The sequence below is a fragment of the Ochotona princeps genome, chromosome 22 (genome assembly GCF_030435755.1).
Source record: "Ochotona princeps isolate mOchPri1 chromosome 22, mOchPri1.hap1, whole genome shotgun sequence".
Taxonomy (NCBI): Eukaryota; Metazoa; Chordata; class Mammalia; order Lagomorpha; family Ochotonidae; genus Ochotona; species Ochotona princeps.
The window spans coordinates 24,371,205-24,390,375 of record NC_080853.1 but is presented as its reverse complement, the minus strand read 5'-3'; the positions used below and the strand labels follow the sequence as shown (position 1 = coordinate 24,390,375).

Sequence of the window (19,171 nt, the reverse complement as noted above, 5' to 3'; positions counted from 1 at the left end):
TGTCCTTCCAGGCTGGGTGAGACCCCATTCACTGGCTAGGGAGGTTTCATGAAGTGCCTACCTTAACTTGGCTCCAAAAATGAAACTGGCAGGACCAGGTGTGGGAGCCCTGGCCAAGGGCCCACAGGGTGACCAGCATGTAAATCTCAATTTCTGTGTCTCTGGGACATGGTGAATGGAAAATGATGGTAACTTACCCAGAAGCAAATGCGTCAGCCCTACAGGGACCCTGCACATAGACCTGTAAGTCAGACGGTCCTGCCTGGATGCCCAGGTTAGCAGCACAGACCCAGCAAGAGCCTCATTGTCATCTTGCTTGTTTTTTTTTTTCTTTTTTTTTTTAAGATTTATTTTATTTTTATTGGAAAGTCAGATATACAGAGAGGAGGAGAGACAGAAAGATCTTCCACCCGTTGATTCACTTCCCAAGTGGCCGCAACGGCTGGAACTGAGCCAATCTGAAGCCAGGAGCCTGGAACCTCTTCCAGGTCTCCCACACAGGTGCAGGGTCCCAATGCATTGGGCCATCCTCGACTGCTTTCCCAGGCCACAAGCAGGGAGCTGAATGTGAAGCAGGGCCGCCAGGATTAGAACCAGCCACCCATACGGGATCCTGGTGCATTCAAGGTGAGGACTTCAGCTACTAGGCTGATGTGCTAGGCCCTCGCTTGGTTTTCTTAGCAAAGAGCATCATGTTTGTCCTTCAGAAACACAAAGCTGTAATATTTCTAAAAAACAAAAACAAAAAAACAATGTGTATGAATTTATGTGAGAAGCAGAAAGAGTGAGCAAGTTGTCATCTACTGAGTCTTGCCCTAAATGCCTGCCTTGGCTAGAGGGTGGAATCCAGAAACCAGGAACCCGATCCAGGAATGTGCAAGTGTGGCAGGGACCCAGGTAGTCCAGCCATTGCTGCTGCCTGTAAGATTCTGTGTTAGCAGGAAGCTGGAGTCGGGTGCGAGGCACCGAGGCTGGGAACTCCAATGTAGGACTCATGTGTCCTAACCTGGCTAGCCACCTGTCCATCTAATTAAATTCCTGAGAAGCGATGGAGGAGCTGTCTACCACTGTATAGAGGCAGGACAAGCTTCCCAGTGAGCACATGGCTAAAATCTGGTCCAATCAATGATACAAACCAGGGGTGGTGGTCCCCTGGGCCTCAGCTGAGCATTCCCCAAACCACCTGTCTCTCTTCCCCACTGTGTGAAAAAGCATTCTATTTGTAAGAATTTTGTCTGGGAACATATTTCCAATCATCTGGAACTGGCAAGGCCCCAAGTTAGGGCCCTGCGATTCCTTCTGTTTGAACCAGCACTGAACTTTCTTCTCCAGTGTGTGGAAACGTTTCCATGCAGGCATGGCCGAGGAAAATAATTTTCTGTTGAGCAGCAGCCGACAGGGATGTTGGGTCCATGTCGAGCAAATGGCCAGAACCCAAATCTTGTGTCCATTCGTAGTGACTCCATGGAGCAGATCTTCATAGGGGTCTGTGAATGGGTGCAAACTGAGCGTTGGCCCTTGGTAGCCCAGCGCATCTCCTGGTGCCCAGATGTCACTTGCCCAGTGTGCAAGGCCACCTGATCACAAGCCTTTGACTACACAGGTCTAAGCCCCTCACAGTGGAAATAGCAGGAAGATTAGAGATTTAGTAGTCACCATGGTGACGATTTGTTCATTGTATTATAGTGTAGCATGGTTACCCTGATACCAATATTTGTGTGTGTGTATGTTTGATTTATCCATTTATTTGTTTTTAAAGACAGAACAGGAGGGGGGTGTTGATCTTCCATCCACTGGTTCATTCCCCAAATGACCATAACTGCCATAACTGCCAAATCTCCATCCTAGTCTCCCATGTGGGTGCAGGGACCCAAGCACTTGGGCCATCTTTTGCTGCTCCTCCAGGATCATTAGCAGGGAGCTGGATGGGAAGTGGAACAGCCGGAACTTGAACTGGTGCTCTGGTCTGAGCTGCCAGGATGCCAACAGTGGGTTAGACTGCTGGCCCCACCCTTTGTGTATCAAGTTTTTTCTAGACTGTGACACCTGGTGTTGGCCTCAGAGCAGTGCTAACGTGAGATGCAGGCACGAGTCTGCATTTTCACATGAAAAACATTGAAAACAAGGGAAAGCATAGAAGAAATCTGCCAGTGTGGAATAGATATTGAACAATTTTGTGTGTGTGTGTGTGTGCTATTCCCTTTTATTGACAGCAGAATTGTACGGACTCGCGCACAGTGGGTGCTTCTTTGAGACGCACAATGTTGCACGCCATTGAAGCAGTGTGTTTCACATGCAGGAGGTCTCGGTTTAGCTCGGCTCCCTCCTAAACGCTCAGTGTCACATGTATGGCCGTTGGCTGTCACACTTGCCAGCAGACTGAGCTACACCCTGTGCCTTCACGGACAAGGAACCCAGCGCCCAGACCTGCTAGCATGTAGACGCTGTGGCACTGGGACCTGACCCTAGCACCCTGGGCCCCTGTGGTCCCCCACGGTCCCCCGGGGCTGGGTTCCCACTGCTTCCTGCCTTGTGCAGCTTGCCTTCCCACATAATTCCATCATGGGCGGCATAGTGGCCTTACCTTGCAGCAGATACTGGATTTTTTATGTATATATACATACACACGCCTCTCATTCTGTGCCCAGTGCCTCCTGTCAAGTCCTGTTGTCCCCCTGATGTCCCCTGCCCCCCCCCACCCCTGGGCATGGTTCTCTAGCAATCAAAGGCTGGCAGTTCCTGTTCGTGTTTCTAGAAGGCAGTGGATTCCATGGTTCTATAGCCTTTTTAGTGCACTACATGCTGTTCGTCCATTTAGTATTATTTTTTAACTTTATTTGAAAGGCAGATTCACAGAGATTAGAAGAAGACAGAGACAGAATCTTCCATCTATTTGGTGATGCCCAAAGTGGCTGCAACAGCTGGGCCTAGAGCAGGCCAAAGCCAGAACACTGGAACTCCTTCTGGATCTCCCACCTGGGTGGAAAAACCCATAGCACAATTCCTTGCGGCAGTGTGGCTGCATGGAAGACCTGGAAAGAAGCTCCTGACTCTTGGAGTTCATCTCTGCTCTGGCCATTGTGGCCAGTTGGGAGTTCTGTAGGGGGAGGCTGAGGCTCGTTGCCTGCTCCCACAGCCCACCAACCCTTAGGGTGAGCTGGGCCGAGCAGCCCCGGGCACAAGTCCCCTGTGATGGTCGGAGAGGAGCGGTCAGGAGACAGTGCGAGGTGGTAAGAAGGGAAGATACAGACACACACATATTGTCAAGCTCTCCCAACACTGTGTCCCTGAATCCGGAGGCCAGGGCGCCCCCAGGGGCCTGAGCCGCAGCTTCCCTCACCACACAGGTGGAACAGGTGAGGGAAACAGGTGAACTGCAGCAGTGAGGCAACCCGATCGTACCCAGATTGCTTTACCTACCGCCTGTGCAGCTTGGAGCACGTAACTGCAACTCCTAGGGTTCTATCTTCCACCTGGAAACCGGGGGTTGATGGACTTTCCCAAGAATTGTACAGGGCCAGCACTATGGTGTAGCAAATAATGCCGCCACCTGCGGTATCGGCATCTCGTGTGGATGCCACTTCCAAATCCAGCTGTTTTCCAGTGCACTGCTAACAGCCTGAGAAAACAGTGGAGGATGGCTTGGGCCTCTGCACCCACATGGGAGGCCCACAGGAAGCTCTGGCTCTTGGCTTCAGCCCGGCTCAACCCTGTGACAGCCATCTGGAGAGTGAACTAGCGGAAGGAAGATCTCCATCTCCTCCTCTCTCCCTGCCTCTGCCCATTACCCCTCTAACTTTGACTTTCAAATAAGTAAATAACTCTTTAACAACAACAGGTAATTCCACAATGCTATCCTTCAAAAGCACTTTGTCTGTGTCCGGTACAGAACGGCAGCTAAGTGAATAAATGCTTGTAGCTGTTGGCAAGCCTGCTGCTCCTGATGGTGGCAGGGGCTTGTCCTGCCTGGAGCACATCTGGAGGGGCTCAGTACCCGGCTGAGGACATGGGCCTGGACTGACTGCCCACTCCTGGAGTGGAGTGCCCGCAGGACCTGAGGAACCTTCTGGTTCCCTTGAAGCAAGGCCTTCTGAGCTGGACCTGGCTCAGGGACTGGGGCTAAGACCGCTTCTTCCTGGGTCCCCAGGTCAGCAGCAAGGACATTGCCAGTGAGGACACTGGTAAGATGGCGGTCTCCACCAGCGGTTTTGCAGCCGTGGTGTCCATCACCTCCATCGGCAGCATCACGTGGTTCTAGGTGCGGCTTGATGTCCCTGCTTTGCAAAGTGGAGAGTGAGCACCTTGTCAGCTGGGCTCCTAGTTCTTGCATGATTTGGGTCAGTTATTCTGTCTGTAAGGCTTCGCGCTCCCCACCACCTGATGAGATGTTTCTTTCCTACCACCCACTCCGCTGGATTGGCACACAGGTAGATAATGGCCACTGTTCAAAGGTCCTGAAAATGAGGAGCCTCTTGAATTTTCATGCTGTTACTGCCCCCTTGGGGCCTGGATAGGTTCAGTCACCTGCTCGGGGTCCTGTGGATGGTGAATCAGGCGGCAGCTCGTCGCTGACTGGTCCTTAACCTTGGAAGCGATCTCTCAGGGTGGGATGCAGCACGCATGTGCCCAGACATGCATGCAATGATGGGCATACCCTTCACCCACCACTTCCTATGGTCCCCTGGGCTGCACACATGAGTTGGGCCTCACTTGACTTACCCACACTTCCTGTTCTCCCATACCCCACCCTTCTCAGCTGTGTCTCTCAAAGACCTACGCAGGAAGCCATCAGTCCTCACCACGGGCCCTTGACTGCAGCCATCCTGGAGCCTGGGAGCCTTGGGCATGACTCCAGCCATCCAGGGCCTCACTCACAGGATGTGGGCTTGTGCTGGCTGAGTTTGCAAATAAAACAACACAGAGCAGAAGCTGCCTGTGAATTTCAGCGCTAAGAGAAAGTAAATCCCAGCAAGTTAGGACATGTATAACTTAAAACATACTGGGTGGGGACCCGGTGCAAAAGCCTAGTGGCTGAAGTCCTCGCCTTGCACGCGCTGGGTTCCAGTGTGGGCGCTGGTTCATATCCCAGCTGTTTCACTTCCTATCCAGCTCCATGCTTGTGGCCTGGGAGGACAGTAGAGGGTAGCCTGGGGCCTTGGGACCCTGTACCCATGTAGGAAACCTGGAGACGTTCTTGGCTTCTGGTTTTGGATCAGCTCAGCTCTGGCTGCAACGGCCACTTGGGGAGTGAATCAATGGATAGAAAATATTTCTCTTTGTCTCTCCTTCTCTCTGTAAATTTTCCTTTCCAATAAAACTAAATAAATCTTTAAAAAAACAAAAACAACAAAACATGCTGGGTGGGTTAGTCTCAGACCCAATGGTGTGCGCATCCTGCACTTTATCCAGTAAGTGAGTATGGCCCATTCCATGACTGGGGACCATCCCGTGTTGGGGTGCTCCAGGGGATTTCCCCATAGAAGGCAGGAGAAGCCAAGGGGAAGTAAGGGTGCCCTGGGGTGGGGTAAGCCGCAGCCAGCGCCTCTTGAACGTCAGAAGAGAGACCAAGTGGTCACTTCGGGGTGCCAGTGTCCCGGTTTCAGTTTCACCCTGGAATACTTGGGGGTTGTTCTGTGGGGTGCCAAGGGGCATTTCAGGTTGTCTCCCTCCTCCTGCTCCCAGATTCTGGGCTTCTTGTCTGTCTCAGAGCTGGGAGGTCACTTGGGGTTCTGCTCCCCATGGCAAGGAACTCAGTCTCGTTTAAGGGTTCTCTGGAAATATTTGGAAAATGCTACTGGTACCCAGTGGGCAGAGGCTGGAGACGTGCGGAAGTGAAAGAGGCATCAATTACCAAACTTGCAGTGCAGCTTACAGTTATGTTGGTAATTCCGCTTCACCCTTAGTTGCTGTTATTCCAACTGCACAAAGGATGGAGCCTCAGTGCCTCCCTCAGATGAAACAGCTGGCCCGTGTCCCCCGCTGCTAGCAGCACTCCAGCCCCACCTCTGCCCCAACCCCCACCTCTCTTTACACTTGACCTGTGCCGCTCTCTCAGATCTTCCATCGTGTCTCTGGCCTTTCCACCTGCTGCTCCCTTGCCTGGTAACACTGCAGTCCTCCTGTCTCTCCTGTGTGGGTCGGCTTAAGATCAACCTGGGTTTATTTTTGGGTTCAGTTATATTCCACGTAGGAAACTTTGCCACGTGAGCTTTTCCCAGCCATAGCACATGGTCTGCAGAGGGTTCAGTACTGGCTGTGGTTCCTGCATCTCCTGATATCTCGGAATGTGTTTGTTGTGGGCAAAGCTGGGGACCATTGTACATCCATGGGTGTATTATACATACGTGATTCACCTGTTCTCCTGTGTGCAGGAAGGCAGGGGCATCGTGGGCACTGGATGTGCTGGAGGCAGAAGCGGGTGAAAGAAATTTGAGGGGCACAGCTCCCCCTGTGGGCACTGGAGAGGGCTTCTTGAGGAGGCAGTACGTGAGCTGCCCTATATAGGAGAAACATAGGGGACACAAGTCTTCCAGGCCCCTACACTGGCTTTGCCAATGTGCAGGCAGAGCTCCCTCTCTTACCTTCTATCACGCTGCCTTTCAGATAACATAAATACATGTTGGAAAGGCACCCCCTTATGTAAAATATGTGGAATAGACTTGAGGGGCCCAGGAGAGGGAATGTGACAGTCACCACGGGCAGTCAGTCCAGCCTGCCAGGTGTGTCTGTGAACGGGAGCACTGCTAGGGGCCATTGGCTAACAGACCAGCTACAGCTCCTTCCATACCACAGTCCCCAGCTAGGTGGCTGCAGAGACTGCCCGACCCAGATTTCCTGTCCGCCCTCAATAGGACAACTTGCTGACCACTTGGGAAAATAATGTTCCGTCTCCAGGATAGGCGACAGAATCTCCATTCCAGCAAATGCCTGCCAAGCAGGGGTGGTTCCCCAGAGTTTAAGTGGCAGAGCTGGGGTTCAGAGCCTGCTGTCTGAGCACAGGGCCCCCACTCCCCTGCTTGCTGCGTGTACGTAGGTTGTCAGAGGTGGCCAAAAGTACTGCCTGCAAGCGGCCGGCTGGACAAGCCATCTAAGCTGGTCTTGATTACATGAGGTTGTTCTTAATTCAGAGTGTTTCACCTCGGGCTGGGTGACTAATAAGGAGGGGACTGTAGCACTCCTGAGCCTTCCTGTTCCTTTGGTGAAGGACACTTCACGTCAACAGCCCAGGGTTATCATCTGCAACAAGCTACAAACCTGGGTAGTGGAGTAGATTTCCAGAAATGTCCTTGTCTTTGAATACCGCAATAGAACTTGAAGACAGGACAAGTGCAGGTGACGCCAGCTCTGAAAAGGACATGGCTGAGTGTGTCTGGCCACTGGATTCTAATGCGTGACAGATTCCATGGAAGGGTGGTCGGCTTGGAGGTCAGAGGTCAGGCACAGCAGCCCTGTGCCGTGGCTCCCAGCGCAGCCCAAGCGCTTAGCACCCAAGGGAAGGAAGTGTAGGAAACAAAGAGGATACGAAGACGCAGGAAGCTGCAGTTCCGGAGGAAGACAGTGGGCAGCCTGATAGAGCCCCAGGGTCTGAAACGCAGCTGGGGAGTTCATCCTGGATGCTGTGGCCATAGGGACTTGGCCAGGCACCCCAAGGTAGCCTTTTAATATGTGACAAAGCCTAGTATGACTTTGGTGTAACCAAGGGATAGGTGTCTTACACTGGGGAACCCTGGTGCAAGGGCTACAGATTTGAAAGCCTGCTGTGTGACATCGGACAGAATCTCAGGGCCTCAGTTTGCTCATCTGTAGGATGGGATTAATAAGAGCCTCTGCCCCATAGTACCGAGACTTATGAGGATTAAATGAGATGGTGGACAGAAGGTGCCTGGTATGGAAGGAACCCTCATAAAGGGCGACCCCTGTTGGCTGTGTCTGCCGACCAACACAAGCATATCAATTTAATAAGCCTATGGAAAATGGAACCAAAAGATAAGTTAATCATGCATGGTTCTTCATTACCTGCATTTTTTTTTTACATTTCTTGAAGACCACCCCATACATAAGGATTTAGAAATTTCTGGCGAAAGTGACCCTGTTTGTAAGTTCCATTTTCCATGAAACTTGTGCAGTCTTCTTGCAAATTCCGCAGCTTCCTGACGCCTGTGACAGTTGCGTCCTGATACGCTCCACGTCAGTTGCATTCCCCCTTTATAGCAACTGTGCTACGTCGTCTCAAGGTGATCAAACTCATCCAGGAAGTGGTAGGTTCTGTCCCATGCACAGGAACAATTCAATTTTTAAACAGATTTATTTGTTGCTTTGAAAGGTGGGGCTGGCATTGTGGCAAAACAGAGTCACAACAGCAACCTGCCATAGGGTTCATGATTCAAGTCCTGGCTGCTGCGCGTCTGAACCAGCTCTCAGAATGTACCTGGGAAAGCAGAGAGGATGGTCCGAGTGCTTGGGCCCCTGTACCAACATGGGAGACCCAGATAAAGCTCCTGCCTTTGGCCTGGCCCAGCCCCGACTCTTGTGGCCATCTAGGGAGTCGATCAGCAGAGAGACAGTCTTCCCTGCACCTTTTCTCTGTAGCTCTGCCTTTCTAATAAATAAATACACCTAAAAGTGATTGATTGAGAGCCACAGTGACACAGAGGAAGAGGCAGAGACTCTGTACCTTCCGCTTCTTCAACTGGAGCCTCCCAAGTGGGTGTCAGGGGCCCAAGCACTTGGGCCATCCTCCATGGCTTTCCCAGGTGCGTCAGCAGGGAGCTAGAATGGAAGTGAAGCCACCAGCGCACCCACTGATATATGGAATGCTTGTGTCACAGGCGGTAACTTCACTCCCTATGCCACAAAGCTGTCCCTCCCCACTGCCATGCAAAGAACTCTGGAAAGAGTTTGGGTATCTTAAGGGAATGTGTGTGTGTGTGGGGGGGGGAATAACCATGGGTTAAGCCAAATTGAGTTGGGCATTCTGTGCAAGGAATCTCTCATTCCCAGAGTGCAGGTTAATGAGTGTTGGAAAACACTCACTCATTGGGCCTGGCGGCGTGGCCTAGCGGCTAAAGTCCTCAGCTTGAACGCACCAGGATCCCATATGGGCGCTGGTTCTAATCCCGGCAGCTCCACTTCCCATCCTGCTCCCTGCTTGTGGCCTGGGAAAGCAGTAAAGGACGGCCCAAAACTTTGGGATCCTGCACCCGTGTGGGAGACCTGGAGGAAGTTCCTGGCTCCGGATCGGCACAGCACCAGCCGTTGCGGTCACTTGGGAAGTGATCATCGGACGGAAGTACTTCCTCTCTGTCTCTCCTCCTCTCTGTATATCTTTGTAATAAAAATAAATAAATCTTAAAAAAAAAACCTCACTCATTTACTTCCAGGTCATTCACTTTTTAAAAGATTTTTTTAAAGATTTATTTTATTTTTATTGCAAAGTCAGATATACTGAGAGGAGGAGAGACAGAGAGGAAGATCTTCCTTCAGATGATTCACTCCCCAATTGACTGCAACAGCCGGTACTGCACCAATCTAAAGCCATGACCCAGGAACCTCCTTTTGGGTCTCCCACATGGGAGCAGGGTCCCAAGGCTTTGGGCTGTCCTCTACTGCTTTCCCAGGCCACGAGCAGGGAGCTGGATGGAAAGTGGGGCTGCTGGGATTAGAACCGGCACCCATATGGGATCCTGGCACATTCAAGGTAAGGACGTTAGCTGCCAGGTTACCATGTCAGGCCCTAGGTCATTAGCTTTTCAGGATCAACCAAGAGCTGGAGATGTGACTCCTTGATGGACAGCAGATGGTAGCGTGCTACCCTCCCTTCTGTGCCAGGAGCTCTGTGGTCATCTGTTGAACGTTACTCCACAGGAGTTGAACCTCAAATGATGGCAAAACCACACCAGGCCCACTCTCCAGCTTTTAGAAACAGACGCACCTGTCGCAGGAGCGGTTGTCTGATCTTTCCGCCTTGAATTCTGACAACATACCACCACGTGGTCCCCTCCTCCTCCCCACGACCAGATGGAAGGCCTTCAGTTTAGCAAATACTGTAAAGTATTCAACTGCCACCACTTAATGTGTAGCGGCAGATCCTATTGATATGTTCCCCAGTGACGCACAGGTTCGTTGTTTGCTGAAATGGACATTTACCCTCTGCAGCCTTTGCCGGCCAGGTGCTGAGTTCTTGGCAGGGGCACGCCTTTTGGCGTGTGTGTATGCTCCTGTGTGTGGATGCCGGGATGTACCTTCCAGCCCCACCTGGCGCTGACAGGGCTGACTTCAGCTGGGGCTCATCTGTGGGTATCCCAGACACTTTCCTCAGGCTGGCTCCCTTTCTTCTCCCTCCAAGTTCTATCTGCTCCTTTTACAGATGAGAAGGGTAAGGCTCAGAGCAGTCACAGTTCATCATGCAGATCCCACAGGTAGAAGGAGGTGGAGCTCATTCCAGAACAAGGCTGGGCAGTCCCATGGTTCACAGGGAGCTGAGTTGTCCACTGGGTGTGGACCTGTTTGGTGACGGTAAGGAGAAGCCCAGATGGAGGGCCTGGCTGAGCGTGGCAGGTGTGCACGCAGGCCATGCCCAACTGTGCCTCCTAGGCCTGCAGTCTGTACAGGAAGGGCCGTGGCTCTCGGCAGCTGGCCGCGCTTCCCGTCACAGGTGTTCCAGGAGCCCACTGTTACAGATTCGGAGGCCAAGGAACAGAACAGACGGAACTTTCCAGAATGGGTGAGATTTCCCAACAGCATAACTGTGCCAAGGAGGCCTTGGCACTTGTTAGGAGAAATTAAGGAAGTGGTTCCCAACCACCTGGGTTTCATTCTGTGGCGGGTTGCAGTGTTTTATTGTTTTATTCCAGGATGGGGAGAGGAGGCTCAGGGGGTACTGACAGAGTTTCAGATTTATAGGAGAGTTGCAAGAATAGCACAAGGATCAGCTGAGTGTGTGTGTGCACACTATGGGGGGACGTGACAAACCCAGGGGAAAGTAGAATTAAAAGTAACTTTATTGTGGTACTTAAAAAAAATTCCTGCCTACAAAGGCTATCCAAAAAATTCATACAAGCACATATAATGGAAAAAATAGCCGTGGAGTTCAAAAGGTTTTTTTTTTTCCTGCAAAAGAAACATCATATCTTTGTTATATTTTGGGCAGTTTTGGTTCAGTTTATTACTCTTATTCGTTGGATGGTAAGAACACAAAGAGATTTAAGAAACATATCTTTTAATTCTATTTTCCACCTACTCTTTAAAGTACATATGTATGTGTGTGTGTATATATATATTGAATTTCCAGGAAAATTGCAAGAATAATAGAAAGATTTTCTATATGCAGCACTCTCGAGCCAGTCATAGCTTCTCCGGTTGTTCACTTATTCTTCCATTTGCTTTGTCATTCACACATACACACTCTCACACACAAGTACAGAGTGCAATTGTGTGACTATGTAAATGTGTTATTTAGCTTTTACATGTAGCTGCATATGTCTAGTAGTACTTGAAGGCACTTTTTCTTTCTTTCAAAGATTTATTTTTTCATTTTATTTGAAAGGCAGATTTAAAAAAAAAAAAAAGTAGAGAGGTAAAGAGAGAGGTCTTCACTACCCAGATGGCTGTAACAGCTGGAACTGGGTGAGCCGAAGCCTGGAGCTTCTTCCAGGGCTCCAACGTGGTACAGGGTCCTAAGGCTTTGGCCCCTCCTTCACTGCTTTCCTAGGCCACAGAGAGCTGGATGGGAAATGAGTATTTAAGACACGAACTAGCACCCATATGGGATGCTGGTGATACAGGGTGAAGGGTCAGCCTGTGTGCTACTGTATTGCCCCACAGGAAGGTACTTGAAAAAGTTCACAGAAAATGAAATTTTTTTTTAAATGAAATGAAAAAAGCTCACAGAAAAATGGTTTTCAAAGGTGCATATTTTTGTAGAAACTTTTTTTTTCTAATCCATGTATGGTTTTTCTTATTGAAAACAAGCAAGCAGTTTTTTTCTATGAACTTTTTGAAGACTTGTCCTCCGAACCATTTGAGAACATTCTGGAAGTACTCGCCCAAGCGCGCCTCATACGTTCAATGTGTGTGTTTCCAAGCAACAAGGACAGCCTCTTATGTAAGCACAGCAGATGACTAAAACCACAGAGCCCAACACTGACCCTGCTCTCCTCTGACCACACGCCACCCTAGGCCTATGCCTGGTCCTGGATCCCACCCAGGCACCCTGCTGTGCTTGGTTGGAGACAGCCTGCTCTGTCTACTGGATTACATGGTCAGCTTTTTCATGGAAGTATCATGTGCTTTGGCAGGTTCTCCCCCAGGAGCCAGCCTGATGAAGCTTCACTGTTTCCAGGGTTTTTAATTAGCACCTTTTTTTTTTTTTACCTACTAGGCCACAGTGCTAACCCCTATTAGTACCTTTTTTTAAAATAAAATAAAATAAAATAAAGTTTATTTATTTGAGAGGCAAAGAAGCAGAGAGAGAGAGAGAGAGAGAGAGCAAGCTTCCATCCACTGGCTCACTTCAGATGCCAACAACAGCTGAGTCTGGTCCAGGCTGAATCCAGCAGCTTGGAACTCAATCCGCATCTCCCATATGGCAGGTACTCAGTGACATCTTTGGTTCTGCCTGAGCAGGAACATGGGATCGGGAACCTAAGGTGTGTGTTGAACTTTGGCCATCCAATGTGGGATGCAGGCATCTGAGCTGCTAGGCCAGGTGCCCATCCCCTGGTTCTGATTTTCAGTGGTACTTATCTATAATGCCAAATTGTTTATGTATAATGTCATATGTGTATATAATACATAATGTGTTATATATAATGTCTTCCTTACTCAGTAGATTCCTGCAGCCCTTGGTACCTATTTCTGAATGTCCATATGTTTTAAAATGTTTATTTATTTTTTTCCCTTTTGTTAATCAGTGTTTATGTCTATTAAAATATGCATTTATTTATTTGAAAGGGAGACTGTTGAAATCTGCCATCTGCAATTTCACTCCCCGTTGCCAGCAATAGCCAAGATTGAGTTAGCAAAGCCAAAAATCATGAACTCAATCCAGATCTCCCACATGCTGGCAGAGACCCGTCTGCCTGGGCCATTACCCACTGCCTGCCTGCCAGGGTGCATTTAGCAAGGAGTTACAGTGGGGCACGGCCGTAAGACTTGAACGCAGGCACCTTGCCGTGGGCCGTGGGTGTCACAGCAGCGTCTGTACCACTGAGCCTAGTGCCTGCCCCACACACCGTGTGTTTGGGTGATTGAATTCTGCCAAACTTTAAAAGCACATTCTCCAACTCAGCCTGCGCCCAGAATCTTCCCCCAGTATGTGTCACCTTGCCCCTTGCCCCCCAGACCAAAAATCACCAACCATAGACAAGTTTCTCATCCGAAGCAAAAATGCCATAGCCGAGGACAAAGCAGGTGCTTTGGGGTGTTGCTTAGAGCAACATAGAGGAAGGAAAGAAATACGGAGTTCAGCTTGGCTCTCCCAGCTCTGACCCTTGCTGTTCCTTCCCAGGGCATCTCAGCCGGGTCTCCCATGAGGGTGGCAGGAACCCAGATGGTTGAACCCTCACCTATTGCCTCCAAGGGTGCACAAGAGCAAGAAGCTGGGTCTGAAACATGGGAGCCAGGCCTCCAACCTGGCTCTCCAGGGCTGGCATTGTGGTACAACAGGTTAAGCTCTTGTCTGCAATACCAGCATCCCATGCCAGTTCAAGTCCCGGTGCTGCACGTCTAATCCAGGTTCCTGTTCATGTGTCTGGAAAAAACAATGGAGGATGGCCCACCCACGTGGAAAACGTGCTTGAAACTCTTGGCTCCTGGCTTTGACGTGGCCCAGCCCAAGGTCATCGAGGCCATTTGGGGAGGGAACCAGCAGATGGAAGATCTCTGTGTCCGTCCATCTTTCTGCCTTTCAAATCGATAAACAAAATTCAGAACAAGTCAGTGAACAAATGCACCAGGATCTACTAAATGGTGCTTAACCCCTGTACCTTCCTGGTTGTGGATTATTTCTTTAAAGTAAATTCACAATTGTAAAAACGCAAAGCCAGCAACAATCTCTTCTACTCTGTTTTCTGACTCTGGAGAGTGTTCATTAATCGCAGCATAACCTGTATGACAACTCAGTTTACCGTTTTAGCCACTTTTCAACCTTCAGTCCTGCGGCACTGATTCTCTTCATGCTGCTGCGCAGCGCTCTGACCCAGCCATCTGCTGAACTTCTTTCATCTTGTGAAATCTTGTTCTCAGAACAGTAATTCCCCCCGGCTCTCCCTCTAGTCCTTGACGGTCACCCTTCTAGTTTCTGTTTCCTTGAACCTGACCTCAAGATTTCCCTTGCCAGACTTGCTCTTGTGTGTCTGATTCATTGTTGTAGCATGAAGTCCTTAGGAATCATCCATGTTGGAGCATGCAGTGAGCATGCAGTCTTCAAGACTGAAGAATAGTTTCATTTAAGTTATTCGTTTATTTGAATGTCAGACTTACAACACAGAGAGGGATTTTTTTATCTGTTGGCTCACTCTCCAGATGACTGCAATGGCCAGCACGCAACCAGGCCAAAGTCAGAAGCCAGGAGCTTCAACCGGGTCTCCCAGAGGAACACAGGTCACAGGCACTTGGGCCCTCCTCCACTGCTTTTCCCAGATACATTATCAGGGTGCTGAAGTAGAGCCAGCTGAGATGTGAACCAGCATCAGTGGGAGATGCTAGCATTGCAGATGGTGCCTTAATCTGCTACACCTCAATGTCAGCCCTAATACTGAATAATATTTTCTTTATCCATCCATCCATCGTTGTATACTTGGATGGCCACCTTCTTTTGGCTTCTATGAATGACACTGCTACTCAATTTGCATGCTAGTTTTTTTTTTTTAATTTGTTTTAAATGGAAAGGCAGATTTACAGATAGGATAGACAGAGAGAAAGATCTTCCACCTGCTGCTTCACTCCTGAAGTGACTGCAGTGGCCAGAGCTGAACCGATCTGAGGCCAGGAGCCAAGAGCTTCTTCTGTATCTCCCATGTGGATGCAGGGTACCAAAGGTTTGGGTCATCCTCTACTGCTTTCCCAGGCCATCAGCAGGGAGCCCCTTTGGAATCCTGCTGTATGCAAGGCAAAGATTTAGCTATCGTGCCAGGCCCATCTTTTTAAGATTATTTATTTCACTTAAAAAATTATTTTATTTTTATTGCAAAGTCAGATACACAGAGAGGAGGAAAGACAGAGAGGAAGATCTTCCATCCGATGATTCTCTGTCCAAGTGACCACAATGGCTGGAGCTGTGCAGATCCGAAGCTAGGAGCCAGGAACTTCCTCCGGGTCTCCCACATGGGTGCAGGGTCCCAAGACTTTGGACCACCCTCGACTGCTTTCCCAGGGCACAAGCAGGGAGCTGGATGGGAAGTAGAGAAGCACAGACCAGAACAGGTACCCTTATAGAATATGAGAACCACAGGTGGAAGATTAGCCTCCTATTCCACCATGCTGGCCCTGGGAATTGCATCTTAACAGAGCAATCCGGATTGAATTTCAGCCCATCATGGACTCACCACAACTCACATGAACACATACCTTGTGGATACAGGGCCCCCCTTAATCGCAGAAATGTGGTTATTCTCCAGGGAAAGAAAACTGTATAATGTTCTTCAAAAAACAATATCCAGGGCTCAGCACTATGGCTCAACTAGCTTATCCTCCACCTGCAACCTCGGGGCTCCCATAGGGACACCAGTCTGTGTCCCAGCTGCTCCTCTTCCCATCCGGCTCCCTGCTTGTGGCCTGGGAAAGCAGTGGAGGACGGCCCAAGGCTTGAGGACACTGCACCTCAGATTGGCTCAGCTCTGGCTGTTGCAGCCACTTGGAGAGTGAACCAGTGGATGGAAGATCTTTCTGAATTTCCCTTCTCTCTACCTTTCAAATAAAATGAATGAATGAATCTTTTAAAAAATATGCAACTCAGGCCGGCGGCATGGTCTAGGGGCTAAAGTCCTCGCCTTGAAAGCCCCGGGATCCCATATGGGCGCCGGTTCTAATCCCGGCAGCTCCACTTCCCATCCAGCTCCCTGCTTGTGGCCTGGGAAAGCAGTTGAGGCCGGCCCAAAGCTTTGGGACACTGCACCCACGTGGGAGACCCAGAAGAGGTTCCTGGTTCCTGGCTCCGGATCAGCGCGCATCGGCCCATTGCGGCTCACTTGGGGAGTGAATCATCGGACGGAAGATCTTCCTCTCTGTCTCTCCTCCTCTGTGTATATCTGGCTTTCCAATAACAATAAAATCTTTAAAAAAAAAAATATGCAACTCTCGGTGCTTTCTGACTGGAAGAGGCAAATGGCTTTTGTACTAGTACTCCCCACTGGAGGATCCAAAGGATTGATTTTTGTTTGTTTTGTTTCTGTATTGCCTTGCATAATGACTTTGATAAATTGCATTCATCGGTGTAAGAGCTTCTTGTCCTTTGCCTCCTTACCAGTGTTTGCGTTTTTTATAAGAGTCGGTCTAACTTGGGTAAGATGGTATTTTGTTTCTGGTTGTGGTTTGCATTTCCTTGTTGATTAGTGGAGCACTTCATCAAAATGCTTTGTCAATTACAAAACCAAATCATTTCTTCTCTTGCTGTGTTGCTTTTGCTGCCTGTGATTTCAGGGTCTGATCCAAAAGCATTATGCGCAGACCTGTATTTGTTCCTTGAGTTTGCAATTTGAGGTTTTACAGTTAAGTTTTTAGGCGATGTGATATTTCTACTTTTGTCCTTTTTGCTCAAGATGGCTTTGCTATTTGAAATATTTTACAGTTCTATATGAGATTTGGGATTTTTTTCCTGTCTCTAGAGAATGTCATTCACCTTTTGATAAGAGCTGCACTGTAGGTCACTTGGTATAAAATGGACATTTTTAATAATCTTCCAATCCATGGGTGCGAGTTTTATTTTTATTTGTTTGCATAATCTTCACTTCTTTCATCAATATTTTATAGTTTTCAGTGTCAGTATTGCTCAAAATGCCGTATACTCCAAGAACTGGAGTCAGTCAAGGCGATCCCTGTAGGCTGGGTTTGATTGCACCCCTGCTCACAACAGCCAAGCCTGAGGCCAACTCATGTGGCAGTGGGTGAATGGAGAATGTGCTGCATGGTCTGCTCTCCTTACACATGCATTCTGCATCCCAGGCTTGAAAGTATTCAGGGAAAAAGAACTGCATCCAATCCAAACATGTGCAGGCGTTTTTCCTTGTCCATGTTCCCTGCAAGGCAGGATGCCGACTACGGCTGTTTACATAGCATGTGTGCTCTGCGATAAGTAACCTAGGGCCGATTTCCAGTATGGGGGAAGATGAGCATGTTTTATGCAAGTACTTTTATCCTATTTTATACAAAGGAACACACTTGAGCCGTGAAGGTGTTGGTATCTGCTGGGTGGGGGGGTTCCTGGAAGCAACTCTCTTGGACACAGGGACAGCTATGCTGGAGGGAGATCTGATGAAGCTGCATTAGGGGAGCAGCAAAGGGAAGCAGGCAGCAAAGGTGGTTGACATGAGGCTCAACCCCACTGGAGACCTGGCCACCTGTGTAGGAGCCTGTGAGCAGTGCCACCTAAGGGCAAGGAAGCTGTGAGATGCCTGCACCCACTTCTGCCTAGCTAGGGCTGCTCTGGAGTGGGAACTCCTGGGTGTTCCCCAGCCTGCCTCTTGCTCCCTCCCCGCCACATATGGACAGAGCTTTCAGGTGCCTACAGCAGAAGGCTGTCCCTCTCCCAGCCTCAGGAGGGATGTAGGTGGGGTGCTCACAGTAAGTACTGTGTGTGTCCCAGGGAGTGGCCCCGCGGGGCCCACAGATTCTGTCCTCAGATCTCAGTGACTGAGCCCCGCACTGTCACCCAGCTCCTTGCAAAGGCTGCAAGCGCCAGAGCTTCACATTGGCTTCCACCCCGAATTCCCTTTGTATCATGCCTTAAACCCAACACATGCTCTCAGAAAGCGCACTAGAATGTTGATGTCGCAAGCTATCGAGTCCTACCCTCTCTCCTTCCCCTTTGGACTTTTCCTCTCTGTGCATTGCTGCTGTGTCTTTTAATGAAAATTGAAACTCCATACACACCAGTTACTTTTCCCAGGGACACAGCTCCGTGATAGCCTATCTTGAGAGATTTCTGCAAAACACTGTCCCCAGAAATGCACATTGGTAGACAGTCGGTCCTGACAATCCTGCACATGCTGTTCCCTCCCTGGAGACCCAGGACCCTGTCCACCTGCATCTACCAGGGTCCAAGGAGTGTATGGTGACTCTGCTTAGCTATTTCATTGGCTACTTCTGCCATGATGGGAACAGTAACGTTTTAATGGAAACCATGCCTCATTACACGCTACACACTAGTGTTAGGCAGACAACATTGGAGAAGTCTGTGTCACACGCAGACTCCAGCTCTCGGGGCGTTAGGAAGTTGTAGGTATCTGTAGGATATCTGGAGCAGTGAAGTGCAGGGAAAATTACAGCTCAGAACTTAGGCAGTGTTGTTTTTAAATTTTTTTTTCCTTATTTATTTGAAAGGCAGAGTTACAAAGGGAGAGGGAGAGGGAAACAGAGCTTCCATGCACTGATTCACTCCCCAGATGGCCACAACAGCCAGGACTGAACCAGGAGCTGCTTCTTGGTCTCCCACGTGAGTTCAGGGACCCAAGGACTAGGACTGTCCTCTGCTGCTTTCCCAAGTGCATTAGCAGGGAGCTGGATCACAAGTGGAGCTGCCGTATGTCGCAGGTTATTAATGAAAGACACCTGTGTGGGAGCCTGTGCGTAATCAAGCAAGTCCAATGGCACAGCACTGGTCCCTGTGCAGTTTTTTAAACTAGAAAAATATTGAGGGGGCACATGTTTGGTCTAGTGGTTAAGACCCCCTTAGTCCTACATCAGAGTATCTGGGTTCAAATCCTAGCTCTGGATCCTGATCCCGGTTAGTGTTAACACAGACGCTAGGAGGCAGGTGGCCATAGCCCAAGTGATAAGATTTCTGCCACACAATTGAAATGACTGGGTGGCGGTCCCAGCTCCCAGCTTTGGCCTGCTGCAATCCTTGCCACTGTAGGCCTTGAGAGAGAGAATTAGCAGATTAGAGTGAGCTTGCTCACTCTCTCTGCCTCTTAAGGAAAGACCTCCCGGCACATGACTAATATTTTGGAATAGG

At 49.5% G+C, this 19,171-nt stretch overlaps 1 protein-coding gene across 7 annotated transcripts in view; it reads left to right on the top strand.

Annotated features, from left to right (window-relative positions):
• RIN2 (Ras and Rab interactor 2) overlaps positions 1 to 19,171 on the top strand; it is a 181,793-nt gene that overhangs the window by 90,060 nt on the left and 72,562 nt on the right. Inside the window, exon 1 of one of the 7 annotated variants that reach the window (XM_058679239.1) lies at positions 10,579 to 10,723. The exons of the other annotated variants lie outside the window; for them this stretch is intronic. The gene's annotated coding sequence lies outside the window, so the exon portion shown is untranslated. Of the gene's footprint in view, positions 1 to 10,578; positions 10,724 to 19,171 lie in introns of those variants that run through there. 7 annotated transcript variants of the gene reach the window in all.